Source organism: Lithobates pipiens, unplaced genomic scaffold, assembly GCF_037356315.1.
Source record: "Lithobates pipiens isolate NorthernLeopardFrog02 unplaced genomic scaffold, aLitPip1_a1.2 Scaffold_8, whole genome shotgun sequence".
Classification (NCBI taxonomy): domain Eukaryota; kingdom Metazoa; phylum Chordata; class Amphibia; order Anura; family Ranidae; genus Lithobates; species Lithobates pipiens.
In genome coordinates, this window is record NW_027507903.1 from 403,057,371 (window position 1) to 403,080,533 (window position 23,163).

A 23,163-nucleotide genomic window follows, 5' to 3' on the forward strand; every position below is an offset into this window, starting at 1 on the left:
ATGGGGGGGTGCCTTGGGGAAGGGGGGCCGTGCGGCCCCCCCACCCCAAAGCACCTTGTCCCCATGTTGATGAGGACAAGGGCCTCTTCCCGACAACCCTGGCCGTTGGTTGTCGGGGTCTGCGGGCGGGGGGCTTATCGGAATCCAGGAGCCCCCTTTAAGAAGGGGGCCCCCGGATACCGGCCCCCCACCCTATGTGAATGAGTATGGGGTACAATGTACCCCTACCCATTCACCTGTGAAATAAAGTACAAAAAAAAACACAACACAGGGAAAAAATATTTTATTGCACAGCTCCGGGGGTCTTCCGTCTTCGGGGGTCTTCTCGCTGGACTCCTCCGCTATCTTCGTGTAGCTCTTTTGCTAGCGGAGGAGTCCGGCTTTCTTCCTCCCCGCCGCCGGCCTCTTCTCCCGACTTCGGGGGTCTTGTCCCCCTCTTCGGTTCTTCTGCCGGGCCACCGCGCCTTCTTGTAGCTCTTTTGCAGGCGGTGGCCCGGTCTTCTTAAAGGGGGCTCCCGGATTCCGATAAGCCCCCCGCCCGCAGACCCCGACAACCAACGGCCAGGGTTGTCGGGAAGAGGCCCTTGTCCTCATCAACATGGGGACAAGGTGCTTTGGGGTGGGGGGGCCGCGCGGCCCCCCCTTCCCCAAGGCACCCCCCATGTTGAGGGCACGCGGCCTGGTACGGCTCAGGGGGGGGGGGCGCGCTCGCTCGCCCCCCCCTTTCCTGGCCGGCCGGGTAGCGTGCTCGGACGAGGGTCTGTTGTGGACTTGGGGGAACCCCCACGCCGATTTTTTTCGGCGTTGGGGTTCCCCTTTAAGTCCATTCCAGGCGGCGGTGCCCGCGACGTCTCCTTCGCGGGCCCCGCCTACCTGTACACGCGCTCGAAATGGGCGGACTTGCCTCCGCCTTACGTGGGCGAGTCCGTTCATTTCAAAAGTTGAGCGAACTGTTTGGCAAACAGTTCGCTGAAACAGTCCGCTCAAAAAAGTGCCGTGTGTGGCCATGTCCGTCCATGCTAATTTTGAGCGGACTGTTTGCCGAAACTGTTTGACGGACAAAGTTGGGCGAACAGTCCGCCCGTGTGTACGCGGCCTTAGAAAATGGGAGTCATCTGACACGGAGTAAAGAACCTTTAAGATTATGTTTACTACCCGCAAATAAATCTAACGAAGACCAAATCTTAAGTATTAGAAACCTGAATGATGCTATCGACATCTCAAATTACTGAGGCGGGTATAGGCCAAGTGGAACAAGGCTGTGTGGTGGATATGGGAGGGGGAGGAGCCATAGAAAGATAAAGGGATTGAAATAGAAGGTGGGACAGGGGTACAGAGAAATGTTCCAACACTCGTCTCACATTATTGATCAGTAGATCCTACAAATAAGGATATCATCTCGCTAAATCCTGAAACGTATCAGAGGATATGAATATCTGCCACGGAGTCCACTTCGAACCAAATTTAGTCGGCGTATCTTTAGTAATATGGATCAGTTTTTCCATGTTAGCAATTTTGTCAACTCTGTGTAACCATTCTTTAATGGAGGGTATATTGGAGGACTTCCAATAGATCGGGATGCACTGTTTGGCTGCGCTAATCAGATGGAGTGTCAGAGATTTTCGATAAGAGGATTTCAGGGAGGTATTATGATGTAGAAGATATTGGGTCGGAGTAAAGGGGACAGTCACGTCCGTTATCTTGTGGATTACTTCGTGGATTTGTTGCCAAAAGGGTTGTATAGCTGGGCATGCCCACCACAGATGTAGAAGTGTGCCCCGATGGTTATGACATCTCCAGCAGGTATCTGGAGTATGCGGGTCCCAGGTGTGAAGTAGAGCAGGAGTTCGGTACCAACGACTCAGGATTTTGAACCCGTTTTCCTGGGTGGAGACATTTAGCATGCCTTTATGAATATTAAGCAATATCTTTTCCCAGTCCTCACAGGAGAGGGAAGTGTCTAGATCTCTTTCCCAGGCCTTACATGCTAAAGAGACCGTGGGATCGTGGCCTTCAAACAAAAGAGAGTGAGTTAAAGAGATAAGATGTGTCATGGGCGTCGTGGAGGAGCAAAGTTTTTCAAATGGGGTCAGTGACCTAGAGTACTCTGAGTGTCGTGAGGAATGTGTCAGGAAATGCTGAATTTGCTGGAATGTCCAAAAAGGTATGGGTGGTGAACGCATAGCTAGAGCCAATTGTCCGGCTGAGAGCATTCCTCCATTTTTATAGAAGGATTTAGCCAATATCGGTTCTTGTGTCCAGTGCTTAACGAGGAAGGACTTGTGCATACCTGGAGTAAAATTTGGATTCATTTTCAACGGGGTAAGGGGACTTGATGAGGACGATATGTTATTTTGTGTGCAGGTAGTGTGGAAGCATTGTATAGTAGGAGCGACAAGTGGATGGGATTTGACCGTGGCCATCCTAGTAGAGTGATTAATCCATGGTAAGTGTTTCAGAGGGGCAGCTACGAATGAAGCTTCTAGGGATACCCAATCCATTCAGGTCTTGACTGATCAAGACAAGGGATAAGCTGAAACCCCCCCAGGTCCACGTCAGTTTACAGCAGAACATGCGAACTGTTAAAGTCTATGGGACACAAATGTGAAAATTCAAAAGTGCTCATTTTAAAAGTGTATATGCAAGTTGTTGCCATAAATGTATCAATGCAAAAAAAAGTTTTAAAAATGGCAATTTTTGCAGGAACAGTGATTTTAATAATGCTTAAAGTGAAACAATAAAAATGAAATATGTGTTAAATATCGTGCCTGGGAGTCTCCTTAGTCTGCCTATAAAGCAGCGCATCTTCCCCATGTTCATAACAGTTTCTAAAGGAAAAAAATGTCATTAAAAGCTGCTGAGGCTGTAATGTATTGTTGGATCCTGACAATATATATAAAATCATTGAAAAAAACAGTGAGTCCCCATCCCCCCCAATCCATTACCAGGCCATTTGGGTCTGGTATGAATATTAAGGGGAACCCCGCATCAAAATGTAAAAAAAAAGACCTGGGCCCTCCCCCCCAAGATCCATACCAGGCTCTTCAGATCTGAACCATACCAGGCCACATGCCCTCAACATAGGGAGGGTGTTTTGGGGTCAAAGGCCTCTTCCCCACAACCCTTGTCTGGGTTGGCGCGGGGTTTCCCTTAATATTCAAGTCGAACATCGGCTCATACCTGATCAAGACTAGCAGGGACTTGGACTCCCAGGCTTGGCAACCCCCTCCATCTCATGTCCCGGCTCTCTTAATACAGACCCCTGGTGTAACTCCCATTTATTTTCTTTTTAAAATGTTTTATGTTTTAGCTTTTACAGATCTGTGACCCACAACATTTATTGATCTTTATGTGTAATCCTGTTTCCAAATGTGATTTTTTTTTTATATGACTTATTTTTGTAACAAATACATTTGTTATTTTGTACGGTCAGATAGTAATGTGTGTGGCGGGCCTCAAAAAATGACTATAAAAAACAATCTACCAATACCCAGTAAACGGCCTTACTGGCGTCCCATGTTCAATTCCTACTAGGGATTTATGTGCACACTGTTAAGCCTCATACACACGATCGGACTTTGCACAAACTTTCCCGTGGACTTTTGTACAAAGGGTGTTGGCCCTGAACTTGTATTGCATACACACGATCTGACTTTTTAACAAACATGAAAGTAGTGACGTTACAACATACTGACGACACTTCAAAAGAGGACGTTCAATTCTCCAGAGTCACCCTTTGGGCTCCTTCTGCTAATTTTGAGTTAGTAGACATTTGGCCAGTGCTGATTCACGTTTTTTTCCGTTCTGTGCATTTCTTGTGCGTTTCCAACCGCTTGTTGAGCAACCAGCCATGTTGTGCAATCCTAAGAGAGAGTGCTATTTATGGGCTTGGACTTGTTGCTGTGACTCAAGCCCAATCAGAGTAGTAGGATGAAGAGTGTTTGGGTCAAAACTTGGCTACCTAATCGTGACCAATTTAGCCATATGCCCTTGCTGCGTGAGCTGCAGGAGAATAATCTGAATGATTATCATAATTATCTCCGGATGATGGACTCTTGCTTTCAGAAACTATTACTCTTGCTGTCCCCCTATATCATGAAGCAGGACACCTGCATGAGGGCTGCTATTCCAGCAGAGCAAAGGCTCATAGCCCCCTTGCGTTATTTGGTGACCGGGGGGAGTCTCCAGGATATCAAGTTTACCACTGCTATCTCTCCCCAGGCTCTGGGAGTCATTATTCCTGAGACATGTAGTGCCATCCAAGTCCTGCAGAAGGACTATATTTCTGTAAGTTTTTTGCTTTAATATCACCTTCATGTTTTCTAATGTATTTTATATTTTTTGTATTCCATCCTTCCCATTTTTCTAATATGCTGTGAATGAATGTCCTCTTTGTCCACATGTAACCTTTTTTGTGGCCTACATGCATATTTTCCTTCACTAACCTCCCCAGCATGCTACCCTGGGCCCATACACACCTAGCCTAGTACTTAATACTTTTGTTATGATTCATTTTTATGTTTACCCTAAACACCCCCTAAAATGTGTCCTAGTCTTATTCCTGTCCTTAAATTCATGCAGAGTGCAAGAGTCCCTTTTTTGTGGTGAAAACACTTATTTTGAACCCCCCTCCCAAAAAAAAATGCCAACCGATACAACTACTCTATCTGCTGATTTTGCTAAACACATACATAGTGCACCTTATTTTTTGAGTTAAGATTGCTGTCTAAATTCTCAAAAGTATGCAGTGCAAGGGCCTGCCTGATTTCCTTCAAAATGTACAAATTCGATGTTCGTTATGATGAATTTAGCATTATGTGCTGTGCTCATTATGAACAGCTACCACCATAACTGTGCTGTGCCAACTTCCTGGGTTTTTAACTTCATCGTAATGAATACCGTATATACTCGAGTATAAGCCGAGATTTTCAGCCTCTTTTTTGAGGCTGAAAGTGCCCCCCTCGGCTTATACTCGAGTCATCGCCGTCTGTCTGCCCGAACAGCGTGTCGAGCAGACAGACAGCGGCCATTCTAACTTTCAAAAGCCGCGCCTCCCTGTCTGTGATAGGCGGAACACAATTTCCCAGCAGTCTGTGTTCCGCCTATCACGGACATCCGCTCATCCTCATACTACGGACGAGGATAAGAGGATGTCCGTGATAGGCGGAACACAGACTGCTGGGAAATTGTGTACCGCCTATCACAGACAGGGAGGCGCGGCATTTGAACAGGGGAATGGGCGCCGACGAAGAGCGGTGATCCTGGGACGGGACCGGACGGAGGCTCGGCTCGGGACGGGACGGGACCGGACGGAGTCTCGGGACGGGACGGGACCGGACGGAGTCTCGGGACGGGACGGGACCGGACGGAGGCTCGGGACGGGACGGGACCGGACGGAGGCTCGGGACGGGATGGGACCGGACGGAGGCTCGGGACCGGACGGAGGCTCGGGACACAGGTAGGCTGGACACACAAGGCCACACACACACACACACACACACACACACACACACACACACACACATGGATGGACACACACACACACATGGATGGATGGATGGACACACACACAGGGATGGATGGATGGATGGACACACACACACACAGGGATGGATGGATGGATGGACACACACACACACAGGGATGGATGGATGGATGGACACACACACACACAGGGATGGATGGATGGATGGACACACACACACAGGGATGGACAGGCATATCTCACCCTCGGCTTATACACGAGTCAATAGGTTTCCCAGTTTTTTGGGGGTAAATTGGGGGCCTCGGCTTATACTCGGGTCGGCCTATACTCGAGTATATACGGTAATCATAATTAACAAACATTGTTATTATTATTTACGATATATGTCAAAATGTGTATAGATTTGGACAATGTACATTTTTATTTTTGGATTATGCCACTCCTTACCTGTCCACTGGCCTGCCAATCTTGTAAAGATGGATGGGCTGGCCAAATTAAATTTAAATTTTAATGCATTTAGCTCTCATGGAAGTGTAGAGGTTTACTTGTCTAAAACATCTACCCATTCGACTTCCCCCCTAACATTTTTATAATGTGCCATCAGAGGGGGTGAGGGAGCATATAATTCTAACTTATCCTTTTTTGTAAATACACATTTAAATGTTAGAATATTATGTTGCCACACAATGTTTGTTTCAAATATGGTTGCAATTTTATGTGCTCAAGTATTAATTGTTTTTCTTTTGTGTTTGACTCCACAGTTTTCCTTCAAACACCAAGGAATGGCAGGATGTGGCATCCCAGTTTGACAATTTATGGAATTTCCCCAACTGTGGAGGTGCCATTGATGGCAAGCATGTGAAGTTAGTCCCACCACCAAACTCAGTATCCTATTATTTTAATTACAAAGGGTTTTGCAGCATAGTTCTGCTTGCTGTGGTGTCAGCCAACTATGAGTTTATGTACGTTGATGTTGGTATAAATGGCCGCCACTCTGATGGAGGTATGATGATGTGTATAGAATTTTATGATCGGCTACAGAAAGGGACCTTACATTTGCCACATACTCAGAACAATATCGAGGGACTAAATTTTGTGCTTGTGGCAAATGAGGCCTTTTCTTTGGGGGAAGATATTCTAAAACCCTTTCCAATGGGAACCTAACCCCAGAACAAAGAATTTTCAATTATCGCCTCTCTCATCCCCGAAGGGTTGTTGACAATGCCTTTGGCATCCTTTTGAGTAGATTTAGGCTCTTTTTAACTGCCATAAACTTGGCAGAGTATAAAATTAACCATGTGGTGTTATGCTGCTGCATCCTCCATATTTCTTTAAGGAGGAATGCTTCCGGCTACATTGCCTCAGGGAAAACTGATGAGCCTTTTTCCTGACTAGCTGAAGAGGCTGTGATGTCAGCTCTTGAAAGTGTGTGTGCTGGTTTGGGCTCCCAGAATGCCCATTTTGTCTGTGAACAATATATGGACTACTTTGTCGGTAGAGGGGCAGTGCCTTGGCAGCAAAATGTACTTGCTAATTTGTAAATATTTGACTTGTATTCATAAAATACTATTTGATGTGAACTACTGCTGTCTGTGTTTACTATGTTTGTAAATAGCCTTGATCTTTGTCATTTTTGACACTAGTTCAAACCAACCTGATATGCAACATGAGGTGACAATCTCGCTTTGAGCTAGCTATTATGTTGTGCTGTGTCTCAGCTACACACATTTTAGACTGTCAATGTAACTACAACTTAACAAATATACTAGTATTGAGCATTGAAATAAGAAGCCACACATTATTTTTAGTTCAAAATTTTTAATCTGTGCACATTCACATGTGCGTTTTAAAAAAAAATATATATATATATTATTATTTTTTTTTTTTAAGAAACAGGCATGTTTTTAAACATAACTTGCATAGTTCTGGAACTTACAAAGTTAAACATCTAAAAACTGTAGGCAAAAATCACACTATAGCTTTTATTTTTTTTGATCATCAAAAGTATTTTTTTGTTTGTTTTCCCATCAAAACATATATATATATATATATATATATATATATATATATATATATATATATATATATATATATATATCTATAAGAAAAATAGGCTATGGAACTTACAAAGTTCAACGCATACACCTTGAAGGCAATATCAGACATTATAGTGTCCAAAATGTCTTGATATTGCTTTCATCAGATGGGGTGATGTCACCCCTGTAAAAGCCAAATTTTAAAGATGCACACAAATTGGGAGTCTAAATGGGTAATGTCAGCATCTGCTATTTCCCATCATGGGGATCAATGGATGTGTTTTGTGGGTGCAATCCCTTCCTCTCGCCTACTAGTGTTATGAAGAAGAAGTCGAGGAAGGGGTTGCACCCACAAAACACATACATTGAGATCTCATGATCGCAGATAGCACATGTTGACACACCCTGTGCATCTTCAGAATTTGGCTTTTCAAACTTTTAAATAACATTATACTTTGAATGTGGACATCATCATGCAGCAAGAAATGAAGAACATGATTTTGTTTGGTTTACCAGAAAAAGGGATTTGATTCTCCCCAAAATATCTATTATGTTCTTCATTTCCTGCTATATGATGTCCAGGCGATTGCGCATGGCATCCATTTTTCGCATTCCAGGCCATGATCTGGCCAATGAGCCTTTGTGCGCTGTCTGTAGTGAAAGGTACCGCTTCCTGTTGCACAACCAGCACATCAACTAAAAATGGGTTTAAAAACACGTATTTAGAAATATGCAGGAATACATAGATTACCTGAAGCTGGGGTGTCAGACACTCACCTGGTGGGGTGCACATCTCTCCCACTTCTTCCACCTCTCTTTCCTCCACATCCTCTGCAACGCTGGGGCTAATTTACCATTCAGGCTGTCGAGGTTAGGGGTCATGACGTGGTTGGGGGTCCCTGGGATACTGTTGTCTGAGTCTTTTCTCCCCTATGAGAATGAAACAAAAGGTATACTTAGCACATAGATATTTGTGGCCAGAAATAGGAATATGAAACATTGCTTTGAAGTGGTGTATAATTGTCTGTTTACAAAGAGATCCAAGTTGAAGACATGATTAAAATTCCCTTTTAACCAAACTGAAATACTTAACTTTCTTGGCCAAGTTTCTCTGATGTCCCACACTAGTTCTCTAGAGTACAGATGTGTAAACAGCTGCTGAGTGTCCTCTCCCTACATTCCACTGAATCTATTTAGCAATTAATTCAAATTTCAAAGACATCTAGACAACAATCTTTTAAACTTCATTCAATCGGACAAATTATCACGACCAAACGAACAGTGTTTCCTACCTATGAACAATTAATTACAACAGTAAAGCAAAGCACATGGAGTAGCATGCAAGTTATTAATCATAATAGGAACACACGATAAGTACTTACTTTTTCAAAGCACCTTCTTTATTTTGAGATACTGATCCGGCTCCCTCAGTTTAATGTTGGACCAGGGCTTCCTTAATTGTTCTTTGGACTGTCGTACCCCAAACTTTTGCTCCAGAGTGCTCACAACTCTACTCATGATTTGGTCCTTTAGCAAATTTGGATGGGTGTATGGACCATGTTTCCCATCATAATCCTCCCTGCGCAAAATATCCACCATTTCCACCACTTCAGCAAAGTCCATGTTGATGGCCTTAAATCTCCTCCTCCTAGATCAGGACGTTTGTGGCTCTGGCCTTTCCTCCCCACTAGATGACACATTGACCAACATCTGTGTCTCCGCCATGTTTGCTCTGAGGCCGCGTACACACGCGGGGACTGTTCGCCCAACTTTGTTCGTCAAACAGTTTGAGCGGACAGTCCGCTCAAAATTAACATGGACGGACTTGGCCACACACGACGAACGAACAGTCCGCTGAAACTTGCACGATGACGTGAACGGCACGTACGGCGGGACTAGAAATACGACGTCCTATACACTGCAATGCAACCTTCGCCGTGTAAATCCTTTCTGAGCATGCGCGGAACTTAGTTTGACGAACAAGCCTACACACGGGCGGACTGTCCGCTCAAACCAAGTTTCAGCGGACAGTTTTACGGAATTTCCGAAAAACTTTGTTCGTTAGACTGTCCGCTGAAACTGTCCGCTGAAGCCCACACACGAGCGGACTGTCCGCCGAAACACTGTTCAGCGGACAAAGTTGAGCGAACAGTCCCCGCGTGTGTACGCGGCCTAACTGCACACCGAAGAGAGAAGGATAGGGGAATATTAGAGGAAAATAATGTCAGGGGCGGACGGCGTGAGTGGAGTTTCACGCATGCGCAGTCTATGTTAAGTAAACACGTGGTCCGTTTGTAGGCCAAATCGGAATATGAAACCCATACACAATCAGAAACTTTAACCACTGTACTTGCCTTTTGCTACATACATGTACTGTATAGATAAAAAACATAATTTAGACATGATAATTAAAATAATCCGGACCCAAATAAAGAAACCAATTAAAGTCAATGGGACCCGAACGTTATATATCAATGATGCATTGAACAATCTGTAATCTGGTCACGGCCCAGCATCATGACGCTCGGAGAGCGGAGCTTTCACACATACTCCGTGTATATCAGAACGAACATGTAATGTAATATAACATTCAGAATAGTCTTGGGATGAATGTGAGCTCAAAGTAGCCACGTAAAGAAGGTACGTTTCTAAATTCTGTCGCTACTGCTAGTACTTTTAAATGACTGTCTTTTGCTTTGGAAATGTAATTTTGCTCTCAGACTGTTTTTTAATAAGTTTTTTTGCATTGATACATGTCCCCTGGGGCACGACCCAGGTCCCCAAACACTTTTTATGGCAATAGTTTGCATATTATCAATTCAAATTATCACTTTTGAATTCTCCCATAGACTTTTATAGGGTGTTCTGCGGCTTTCGAATTTGCCGCAAACAACAGATACGGTTTCTTATTCAGCGAACGGGCGAACAGCCAATGTTCAAGTCAAACTCATGTTCAACCCGAACATACAGCCCATCCCTACTGCTTAAATAAAGGCCTATATTTTGAGCAGATTATGAGCTATATGCCACTCATTATGGTTTCTCTTGTGTTCTGTTTTGCAGACATCTGATATTAGCACCAAAATGACAAAGTCAGGTTTGAATTCACACAAATTCCTTAGCCAATTTATTGAAAAATACAGGAAACTCACTTGTCTGTGGCAAGTCAAACATAAAGACTATTGCAATAAAACCAAGAGGATGGCAGCAATTGAGCAACTGGTGGAATTGGTGAAAACTGTGTACCCCAGAGCAACCTACTTGATAAAGACCACAATTGGGGGCCTCAGAAGCATGTATAACAGGGAACGAAAGAAGATAGATGAATCAAAAAAATCAGGAGCAGCAGCTGAAGATGTCTATGTTCCCAAGCTGTGGTATTTTTACAGCTTCCAATTTTTGTCCGATCAAACTATACCACGCAAATCTCTCTCTACACTACCCTCCACATCAGCTGAGGCCACTGGTACTGAGCCTGATCCTACACAGGATGAAGAGGAGGAGGAGCTCAGCTTAACCCAGGTATAGCATTGTTTAAAAGCTTGGCAAAAAAAATTAAATTATGTTAAATAGATGGTAGTATGCCTAATAATTAGTTGTGTTAAAAAAGTGAGTTCCATATCAATAGACAGTAGTGGCCAAAAGGGATTAGGACAAGAATGAGAAATGCTGGAGCCATAATGATAGCCTTAACTATTTGGTCATATTTAAAATTAAAAAGTCATGAGCTGAAAAGTGTTTGTGATTGATGACCAAAAATTTAAATGATGTTGGTTTTTCATACACAAGAACTTTTGAGTCAAGAAGTGGCTGGGCCCAGCAGCCAGACAACTGACTGCAGAATCACTCCCCTGTGTCCACCTAAAAAAAGGGCCAGGAGGAGCCAACACCTGGATGAGGCCACAGCTGACTTCCTAACTAGGGCTACATCTGTGATCAACACAGCACCCGATAGTGCTTAAGGGTTTGGCTAAGCTCCAGGAGATTGACCCAGATCAAAGGGAGCTATGTGAGGGTATAATCATCCAGCTACTCAGCAAGGCCAGGAAACGAGAGCTAACCACAAAATCACATGTGTGTCAGTTGGACCACTCACTTCCACCTCCTCCACAACAAGCCTACTCACCTCAGCAAAACTACCCACCTCAGCAAACCTACCCACCCCAGCAAGCCCACCCACCTCAGCAGCATGGTGGTCAGTGGCCAAATCAGCCCCAAGATGCACAACAAGGCCAGTGGTCTGGGGAGTTTGTATTTTTGGATTTGAGTATGATTTAATAGGCTATATTTTTTTAATTTTTCTTTGTATCATTTGCTCTTTTGGTTTATAATTTTGAATTTAGAACTGTGATGACAGAGAATATGTCTAATAATTTAATAATTATATTTATGTTGTGAATGCACAATAAACAAAATGGCAAAAAAAAACTAAATTTTTTTTTTTGGTGATATCACTAGAACACAAATCCTATGTAAAATATGCTTGTTATTACTCCGTTAGTATCACCAGCAAAGCAGATTTATTATTAAGCCATTAAAAAGAAGAAGAGAATGTGCGCTGCATTGATAAATTTGCTAATTTGACATGTCACGAATGTGCAATCTCCATTACGAACGCTCGTTTTACAAGACCCACTGCTTCATGCTGATCCTTGCTTCTGAGCATGCGTGTTTGTTCTTTGGACTAAGGTCCGATGGTTTTTGTGTACACACGATCGGACTTGCTCCATCGTACTTATGTTGTCGAAAAGTTTGTCCGTTCGCACAGCCAACAAAAGTCAGATGACAACTGAAAAAGTTTGTATGATGGAGCATACACACAGTCAGATGTTGCCTTAAAACAGCTCATTTGCATGTTTGTTGTCAAAAAGTCAGATCGTGTGTACGGGCCTTTAGCATGTCTCCTTGCACTGTTGTTTATTTACCCTTACCCTGTTGTTAAGTGCTTTAACATGATTATCATTGTATCAACAACTCTTTTGTCCTCTGATGGAATGACGCTGCATGCAACCCCTAGGCTGCTCACAGCAACCTCTTCCAGGGACCACGGAAGGGGAGAGTAAAATGTATCACAATGTATGCCAGACAAGAATCTCTGTTTTTAAATAAATGTTTGCTTGAAATATGTAAAGGTGAATAGCAGTGTACATAATATTAATTCAGAATTATTAATATAACTTCACAGTGATGGGCCTCTAGATTGCAAGATATAGCCGGGGCCACAGATGGGGTCAATAGGGAACCAAACTGACAAAAGGGGCCCCCAGGGTAGCTAATGCCAAGAGCTGTAGCAAGTAAGTTAATAATGAGGCACCTGACAAACAATTTCCACGTAAGGGCCCAATATGAGTTTTCTCAGGGCCACAGACTAGACTAGGGAAGACATGAGGTGGGGTATGAGAGCCCACGTGAAAGCTGTGGTCAGTGGCTCCATGAGGAGAAGAGGAGTAAAGGAGTTAATACAGAATTACATGGCAGATGGGGCCTCAAGAATTCTGGTCAAGTGTCTATCTAGTGGCAGGAAGGAGTTAATGATACCTCAAACTTAGGGTCCCATCTTAGGGTACCCCCAAGGGACTGTTCATGGGCCATAAGGGGAACAGTGCACGGAAGGGGTACATGAAGCTGGAAAATTAGGCTCAAAGACCATAGGATAAGTTAAGGGGAGTTAAGTGTGGGAGGGAGTTAATGGATCATCAGCCACATCCCAGGAGATTGGCCCTGCCCTACTCTGCTCTACTCTTCTCTTCTGCAATGTATTTATTGGGAGGCCCCCAACCCCTTCCATGTCTGCTACTGGATTTCAGGCACTGGTAGTGAGCTTCTTCTCCTACCTAGTAATGATTAAGTAAATTATGTCACACTAGTGGGTGGAGATCGAAAAGTACAGTCCTGCTGCTGGTTATTGTTATCCATCTACCAGTGTGACATCATTGATTTATTCATTACTAGAAGAGAGGTGGAGCTCACTCCCTATGCATGTAATATGTTAAACTGTTGGGAAGTATGCTGTGGTCCTGGGCAGTGTTAATTTTGGCAGCAAATTTCGATTTACTTTTAGTCTTAGGACTAAAATGGCATTTTAGTTTTAGTCCCATTTTAGTCTTCTGCAATTGTTTTAGTTTTTGACATATTTAGTCGTCTAAATCTCCAGTATATTTTAGTCAACTAAAATGTCCAGTACATGTTAGTCGACTAAAACTAATTTTAGTCATCTAAAATCGAATGGGTGTAGTTAAATTGTAATGCATTAGTTAACATTTCTCTACAATTTCCAAACTCATTATATACTGCTGGAGTGAAAAATCGAATATGTTATTAGTTATAGTATTGAGTTATAAACATGCACCACAGACCAGTGTTCATTTTGAAGTCAAATTTCAATTCAGTTTTAGTTTTAGTCTTTTGATTAAAATTACATTTTAGTTTTAGTCCCATTTTAGTCTTTTGACTAAAATGCCATTTTAGTTTTAGTCGTATTTTAGTCATCTCAATTGTTTTAGTTTTAGTCGACTAAAATAGTATTCATTTAGTTGACTAAAATGTTTTAGCTGTTTTAGTCGACAAAATTAACCCTGGTCATGGGACACAGCCATAAGAAATAGTCTGCTTTAAGTAGGTTGCTGGTAACCACTTTAAGGGATTCTAGATATACTTGACTTGTTTACCATAGCAAGTTTAAATTTATTGCATGTTGTGACTTCTGGTTGTCAATTACAAACGTAATCAAAGGCATTACGTTATTTACTGCATGGTGTATGGTAAAAGTGCTTTATGTGCTTGCTGTATATACACATATAAGTCAAATAAATATTAAAGCAGCTATACAGCCTTATTTAAATTTAAGGTTTTGTAATAACACAGAACAAATGTACAGCATCATTACTAGTTGGAACTGTCCATAGTGCTGACAGTAGGAGCTCAACCGTGCATTTGCACATAGAAAACGGATGGGCAGTTTAAAGAACAATTTAGCGCTACTGCATATGATTACACTTCAACTTCTGCTGTGTCAACGTACAACTCATAAGGTTAATAGCTTTCAAAATTGGTTCACCTTTATTCTGCTTAAGCCAAAAACTACAAACACATTGGTTATGGCATTCCTTTGGATATAAGCTCACAAAAATGACTTGAGTATGCAATCAAAACTAAACACAAATGTCACTTTATTTGCTATTGTTGATTATAATGGGTCTTGATTTTCTGATGTGAAAGCTCAAGTCAACATGGATATATTAGTGCATGAGTTCTAGTTTCCATTTGTGTTTCATGTTAGGCTTAAAGAAGAAAGCAAATAACATGAAGGACAATGTAAAAAAAAAAAAAAAAAAAAACAATAGTATCCTGGCTCCTAGCTTCCTAGCAATTAGGGCAGCTTATCATCTTTATTGAATGAGTAATTAAAGCCCCATATACACTATAAGTATTTCTGCTGAGTTTTTCCATAAGATTTACCAAAACCATATAATATGAGGTCACACCTTAGAAGTTTCAATTCATATGCAATCAGGCAGGCCCTTCTACTACATGGTTTTGGTAAACCTAAAGGAAAAACACAGCAGAAAAACTGATAGTGTGTATGGGGCTTAACAGAAGTAATGATGGTAGTATGATGGAAAGAAAAGCCAAAACTCTATTTGCACACTTGTCAAAAGTGAATCCATAAAGAGCCATTAATATATAACTTCCCTTTTTTTCCAATTAGCCAGACTTATCATTAATATGGCTTTAGAACTGTTAATTAAATATACAGTATATCCTTTTTTTTTGCTGATGTAGCTAATGTGGGCACCCAAGTTTGTATTGTTTCCAGCTTCCTGTAATTTCCTTCAGAGCAACATTCAGACTGGTGGAGTGAGGGCTTGCATTTTGGGTATTTCAGACCCTGCTGGTGTAAAGAAGTGCAAATAGAGAACATGCTGGAAGGAAGAAGGATGTGACTAACCTGAAGTATGTTTGAATAATATTTTGATATAATGCACTTCATAGGATTTCATATTGAACACATGTTTTGAGAATCTCTCTCAATGAGTTTAAGAGATTTAAGAGATTCATCGATATATATGTATATATATATATATATATATATATATATATATATATATATATATATATATATATATATATATATATATACATATTTAAGAGTGTTGGCAACACTACAGAAGTTTTTATATTTCATTAAACACCATATCATGCACTTTACTCGCCACCAATACACTTGTTGATTTGGTAGCACATTAGTACTTTCTTTTTAATGGTCTGGTTATGTATTGATGCCATAGTTAAAGGAAAAGAAAATTAATTTGGATTTATTTGTAGAGGGTGCTACTGACTTGACCTGTTGTGATGGTTTTGCCAGCAAAGCTTTTTTTGCCTGCAAGAATTCAATTTGGAGTGAAGTTATTAGGCAGAGCACACCCTAATATTATTTGTATTTAGCTTTCTTTTTTATTGCAAAAATTTACCTCTATTTTGATTTTATTGCAAGGTTCTAAAAGTGTGGCCTATTTTTTTTTCTTAATTTCAATACATTTTATTGAATTTCAAATATAAGAACATACAAGATGAAGCACACAAAGGATGGTTGCCATGAGAGCTGTTTATAGTGGGAAAAAAGAGTAATTCAAAGACAAAAAACATAACACACTTGCAATAATAATAACGTACAAAAGAGAGAGAGCACCTCTTTGATCTATGAACAAAATACATCAAGGGTTGTGCTGATACCATTTGAGAAATGTTGACCAATGCTTGCTAATGGGGATAAAGCGGCCTTCAGAGGCAGCAAACATACAGTCATAAGAACCATGATTATGCACCAGGGTTGTTACTTTGGATAGTAGACTCTGGTCATTGGACTTCCAGTGGCATGTAATGGCTAATCTGGCAGCTAGGAGTATGTGAACAGTCACAGAACATAATTGATAGGGGATATTGTTGATACCTATGCTTAATAAGGCAAGTTCTGGAGATGTTTTAGTAACATTACTGATAAGTTATTAAAAAAAGAGGGAAGAATTTTGGGAAAGGACTATTATGGTGCTTATACAGATAATAATGAGAAACCAAATATATAAAAATATACAAAATATGTTTTATTATAGACAAAGATAAACATAGACAACAGAGTCCAATAGGTCGTTGAATTTCACAGGATATCTCCAATTATGATAGTTTAAACAAAGAGGCTTTCTAGAGATTGCATGATCGTGTATTGTCCCAACATGTTTCGCCTCATGGCTTCATCAGGGGATATACGCCTCAACCATAGACTAGCGGAGAAGCTATACAAAGACAAAAAATATATATGTAACATCGGAAAAATACAGCACAAAATATAAAATAAATGTTAACAAACAAGAGCCACTTTGGCAGCATTGAATACCTGGTATCTACTAGTAAGGGTTTGAACTGTTTGTAGTATTCTCCTACAAAACCATTAAGGCCACGATTTGAATTGTTTGGAAGGGAAAGAATGGCCTTCCCAATTTCAAATACTGTGAATGGAGCATGGAGGGTTGTCAATTGGTCATTGGTTAGGCTCGGTAGGTGGACAGAATCAAGGAATGCCTGAATAGAGGCAGTATCTGGTTGGTCAAGGGTTTTTATCACTTTTCAGGTTATATATAGTGCCATAATAAGTGCTAAGGGCATCTGCTATATTCAAATAATTTCTGTTTAGTAATTGGGTGGTACAGAAAGGGAATGTGGGTTTTGGTATGGGTCCCTTTAATTTGTCAGGCTAATAGTTTGCCTGCTTTATTACCGCTTGCATAGAATTGCATTTTGAGGTGCTTTTGATGTTTGTCAAAGTTTTCTAAGAGAATAGAGTGTAGTTCAGTGCGTAGTATAAGACTTTTGGATTTGAGCTCCATGGAAGGCATCTGTTTGTTAAGAGAATCTGTGGTCTGAATATCGGCTAGTAGCTTGTCAATGTGCTGCTTCCTTTGCCGCTTATTACGTGCCCCATATTGTATGACGAGGCCTCGCATATAGGCTTTATGTGCAGACCAGACAATGTGAGGGTTAGATATGGAGTCATTGTTATGTCTAAAGAATTCATCTAGCTGTTCAAGTAAGGAATTTGTGTAGGGGTCAGACTGAAGAGTGTTCATTCTCCATAAGAAGGTGGGAGAGGGCTTAGGGCTGTCCCCAAAGGTGAGGCAAATCAGAGCGTGGTTCGACCAGGTGAATGTGAGTATGGAAGAAGAAGAAACTATTTGCAGGGTCCATTGGTCTGGTAAGAATAGGTCAATGCGGGAATAAGAGTTGTGGGAAGAGAAATCTGGCATCTGGCATCTCTATACATAGTAGAGGTGGAAGAAGGATAGCAGTGGATTTAAAACAGGTTTACCTCTTTTAGTCAGGGATGTGGAGTCAATGTGGGGGTCAGGGGTGTTGTTGAAGTCTCCACACCAAATTACCAAACCTTGTTTCACTGCCAGCACTTTCTTGTGCAGTTTGCGGAAAAATCTTAGCTGATGGGCTTTAGGAGCATGCACAGACACAATCTTGTAGGGGCGTTGTAGATGGCGTCCACCAAGATGATATAGCACCCATAAGGATCTGTGGTGCAACTATGAATATGGAAGGAGAGAGAATTTTTGATGAAGACCAGTACTCCTTTCTTCTTGAGTGGGGCGTGTTAACAGTGTAGATGCTAGTATAGTTTTTGTTGTTATAAGGAGGAGGGTGTGAAGCAATGAAGTGGGTTTCCTGAATGCACAGGATGTCATGTTGAGCTTGTGCAATGAGTTTCCAAAGAGATGATCCCTTAGCAGGGTGATTGAAGCCATTAACATTGATAGACAAAATATTAATGGTCATGGTGAGGTGGAGCGGGTGAGATAGGTACTGTTGTATACTCGGAGTGGGTGAAAGATACTTGCTTGGATGAGGTAGATAACTTCCTTGCCGAGTTTACTGGTAGGTAGTTGGGGTGCAAATGAATGGTGATAACTGAAGAGAAATAGTACAGGAGGGTCTTCACACAACAGCCAGGCGAGAACTGTGGTTACAGGTCAAAGGGAGACAACTGGAGCAAAACTAAAAAGAAAAGAAAACAATGCTCCTCAGGGAAAAAAAAGGAAAAACAAAGTAACAGAGAGCAAGGTAGGTGGGATGCACAGACCCTGAGTAGGGTCTTCATAACAAGGGGACTGTCTTGATAAGAATGACCCACGATGGCTGTTTAGCTAGAACAATTTTAGATTGCTGAGGCAGTGGTTGGGCTGGTTGATCCTCTGGAGAGCTTTGGTCCATAGGTGAGGTGGCAAATGGATCCTTTGTAGGAGATGTAGGCCTTCTTGGAGTGAAGCCACTGCGTGTTTGAAGCCATTTTTGCTGGGGCAATCCATTGGTATTGGATATGGTGGTTATGCAGTGCTTTGGTGATTGTATTAGGTTGTCTACATTGGCTCAGGGTATGTTGGGAGAGATCTGCGAATATTTGCTGCCGGCCATCTGGGTCAGGAGTGCCTAGTGCTCTTGTTTTTTGTATGAGCTGCTCTTTAACATGGAAAAAGTGAATCTGGATAATCACATCTCTAGGTACCGTCTCGGGTAAAATTGGTGGTTGGGGGAGCCTGTGAATTCGATCTATGACCAGTTCGATATTTTTTCAAATCTGGTGGAAAAGCTTTGATCATGCTATGCACATAGGAGGATAGCTGCAATGTGATCTATCCTCAATGTTTGCTAATTTATCTTTGATCCATTTAGTGTCATGTACCTGGTCTTTTTTGTACATTAATAATATCGTTAACAGTAGCTATAATTCCACCCATATTAGCTTCCATGCAAGAGATACTGCGCCCACATTTGTGCGTCATAGAGAAAATATCAGATTGTAAGCAGCTCCTTAGGGACAATAACATCCTTTAGTGTGGTGTAAATTAAAGGTTGACTCACAGTGGGGAATGAAGCTATGGAGTCTGCCTCGGGTTCCTGCATGACTAGAGTGGGAGAGAGAGATAGTAGCTGGCTCACCTCCTCAGGTCAGTGACGGAACCGATCCCACTCTCCGATTGAGTGCTTCCGTCTATATACCGCTTCCTAAGTCCTGGAACACAAGTCCAATGGATCTGGCTATAGGAACACCCAAGCACTAGACGACACCAGTCTTGGAGAACATCAGAAATTACCTTTATTTGAGATCTCACACAATATATATATATACAGCAGGGTGACTAAAACCTAACCTAATTAGCATGAGCTAATTTTCGAATCAACACTCAGACTAGTTTGACTGAATGGATAAGATTTTTTTCGGCTCCTAGCTCACAATTCAATAAACATTACTATAAACATAAACAAAGGGTTTATTAGCACAAACAACAATGTTTGGTGTGTCCTTACAAGCCAGACTAGACTCATTTACACAACAGACAGATGTCTGGAGTTAATGACATTAGCATCTGACAGTGTGTGTCCCAACAGCATGAGACAACACACATCATATATACATATACACAGCATTGAATCTGACTAGCACAGATTATAGTGGGGTTCTCATTCACCCTGTGCCCCTTAAAATCCAGGGCCCATAATCGATCGGCAAGAGGCTCACACTCAGTCCTCTCAAAAAGCCTGTGTCCCGGCTAGGTCTGTCACACATCTCCCCTTTCGGCAGGAGACTAACACAGGAGGAGACCCCAGACGGGTTGACTCCGAAGTTAGTCAGGGGTTCCAGTACCAGTAATGCTGGTATCCACACAGTACCCCAAATAAAGTGTCCCAAACAAAGTATTCCTCACCCAGCCAACCTCTGCCTCTCTCAGAGAACATGCTTGACGCTGGGGAGAGGTGTGGACCAGTCCTTCCCCCTGGAGTCCCTTTAGTCACAGGAGAGAAGACAGGGTGGTTGGTCTTAGTCCGTCATGCTGTTGGGCATCTGGGCCTACTGCCCAGAATCCCTGGGGTATACAGGTGGAGACTGAAGTCCCATCCACCTTTACAGGAAATCTGTTTGTTGTGGGCAGAGGCCAGCAGCGCTATGTTCCGTTGCCAGCAGTTCAGCGGGGTGTAGGAGCTTCCCTACATCATCTGCTCCAGCTAACTGTTGGGGAGAGAGGCTGACTGCCCCAGCTCCCTGGAACTCCGCAGTTGTTGTAGGTGCTGGGCAGAGGTTGGTAGCACTCTGCCCGGTTGCCAGCACTTCTGCTCGTTTTCTGTTAGTGGAGACCACAGGCCCATTCACTGACAACAGATCAAGCTGCAGTTGTGAGGTGACGACTGCATCCTCTCCTTGGATCCTAATCTACAGCTCATGATAGACTGCCACCTACTCACCCTGGGCCTACCGAATTGCGGCAGGTGTGGGGCAGAGGTCTTGGACCCTCTGTCCGGTTGCCAGCACTTCTGCTGGGGGTTTGCTAGGTGGTTCCTCCTCTACAGAAATGTCTATTAAATCCCCAGTCTCTGGCATTGCTAAAAGTGTGGGACAGAGGTCTTGGGCATTCTGTTCAGTTACCGGATCCTCAGCTAGAGAAGTTTGTTGTAACTCCATAGATGCTGCTGGCAGAAAATCACATGTCCCTGTCAGTGTTGTGGGAGAAAGGCCGACTACCTCTTCTCCCAAGAAGGCCAGACCCACTGTTGGTGCTGGGCAGAAGTTAGCAGAACTCTGCCCTGTTGTCAGAACTTCAGGTTTGGGGATGACAATCTCTGGAGTTTCCACTGCCGATTCTCTGGCATGCTGCTGAACGTGTTCTATCAGTTTCCTGTACGCCCTTTCCAGATGCTTAACAAATGGTCCAGTTCAGGTTTAAGCTCTGAGACCCCTGCAAGACTGAGCATAGCCTCTCTATATTCTCGCAGGTCCTCAAGGGTAGGTTCCCCTTCATCGCCAAACACAAAACGATCTGTAAGGCTCTCCCACAGCAATCCAGGGCCTCCAAAGTCATATCCCTCCGGAGAGCATTCTGTTGTCTCCCCTAAATATCCCTGCTCTGCGTGCCATTGCAGAGCCTGATAATGATTTCCAGCTCTATCTCCTGCTGGACCAGCCTGTCCAACTCAGTCACCCATTGCTCCTGGGGCCGCTCTCCCAGGAATGCCATCCACAATGCCCGTTGGTCACTGGCCCGTTGCTCTTGGGTTGGAAAGCACTTGCCCTGTTTTATACCAGGGAGCTGGAGGGCTCCAATCCAGAGTTCCACTGGAATCTGCTGCCTGAGCTCCAGGTATTCATCCTCAGACACAGTCCTGGTGTATGCTGAAAGGATGATCTGCAGCAGCCCCGGGAACTCTGATACAGGTCCATATCTCCGCTGGGGTGACTTAAGTCTGCTATCCTGATCTTGGATCCCAGTAGAGGTTTGGATGTCCTAGACTGCAGGAAGCAACCCACTACTTGTCACCAATGTGACAGAACCGATCCCACACTCCGATTGAGTGCTTCTGTCTATATACCGCTTCCTAAGTCCTGGAACACAAGTCCAATTGATCTGGCTATAGGAACCCCCAAGCACTAGACGACACCAGCCTTGGAGGACATCAGGAATGACCTTTATTTGAGATCTCACACAAAATATATATACAGCAGGGTGACTAAAACCTAACCTAATTAGCATGAGCTAATTATCTAATCAACACTCAGACTAGTTTGACTGAAGGAATACAACTTTTCGGCTCCTAGCTCACAATTCAATAAACATTACTATAAACATAAACAAAGGGTTAATTAGCACAAACAACAACGTTTGGAATGTCCTTACAAGCCAGACTAGACTCATTTACACAACAGACAGGTGTCTGGAGTTAATGACATTAGCATTTGACAGTGTGTGTCCCAACAGCATGAGACAACACACATCATATATACAGTACATATATACAGCATTGAATCTGACTAGCACAGATTATAGTGGGGTTCTCATTCACCCTGTGCCCCTTAAAATCCAGGGCCCATAATCGATCGGCAAAAGGCTCACACTCAGTCCTCTCAAAAAGCCTGTCTCCCGGCTAGGTCTGTCACAAGGTCCATCCTCATTTTTGTTTTGGCAGGGCTGCTGGATAAGGGAGATGCAGCAGAGAAGGTCAGGGAGCCGGTCCTGAGCTGTGAGCAATCACCCAGTGTTTTATGGGGACTGGAGCACAGTTCAAGGTGAGGAGAGGAGAAAGCCGCGAGTGCTTCAGCACACGAGTCAGCTGCGGCACCCTCTCGGGATTGCCTTGCGGCCAGCTGAAACATGTAAGTTGTGTGCTTCCTCGGGAGTCTGTCTTCTTTTCGTTTCTTTTCTCTGTCTTCTTTTCATTTCTGCAACATGACTTCTCAGATGGTGAGGGCTTGCTAGCGGGGCTTGGGTTAGTTCATTGAGCCATCGGGAAGTTGGTAGACGTTGTGAGAGCTGGTCCGGTGAGAGGAGCTGGAGCTTTATGTGGCCATCTTGCCCGTGTGCCAGGCACCCCCCCAGTAGTCATTCCTCTTAATAGACAATTACATCCTATTTAGAGTTATTGCACAGGTGAGGGCAGCGTGGCACTAGATTTTTACTAGCCAGGCTGCAGATACCACAGGAAGCAGCTATAGGGAAAGGTTAGTAAGAATCTGCCAAAAAAGGTGGTAGGGTCACGTTGGGGCTAGGAAGAGAGCAATTTTTATCTATAGGTGACCTTTAATATTGATGATATGCT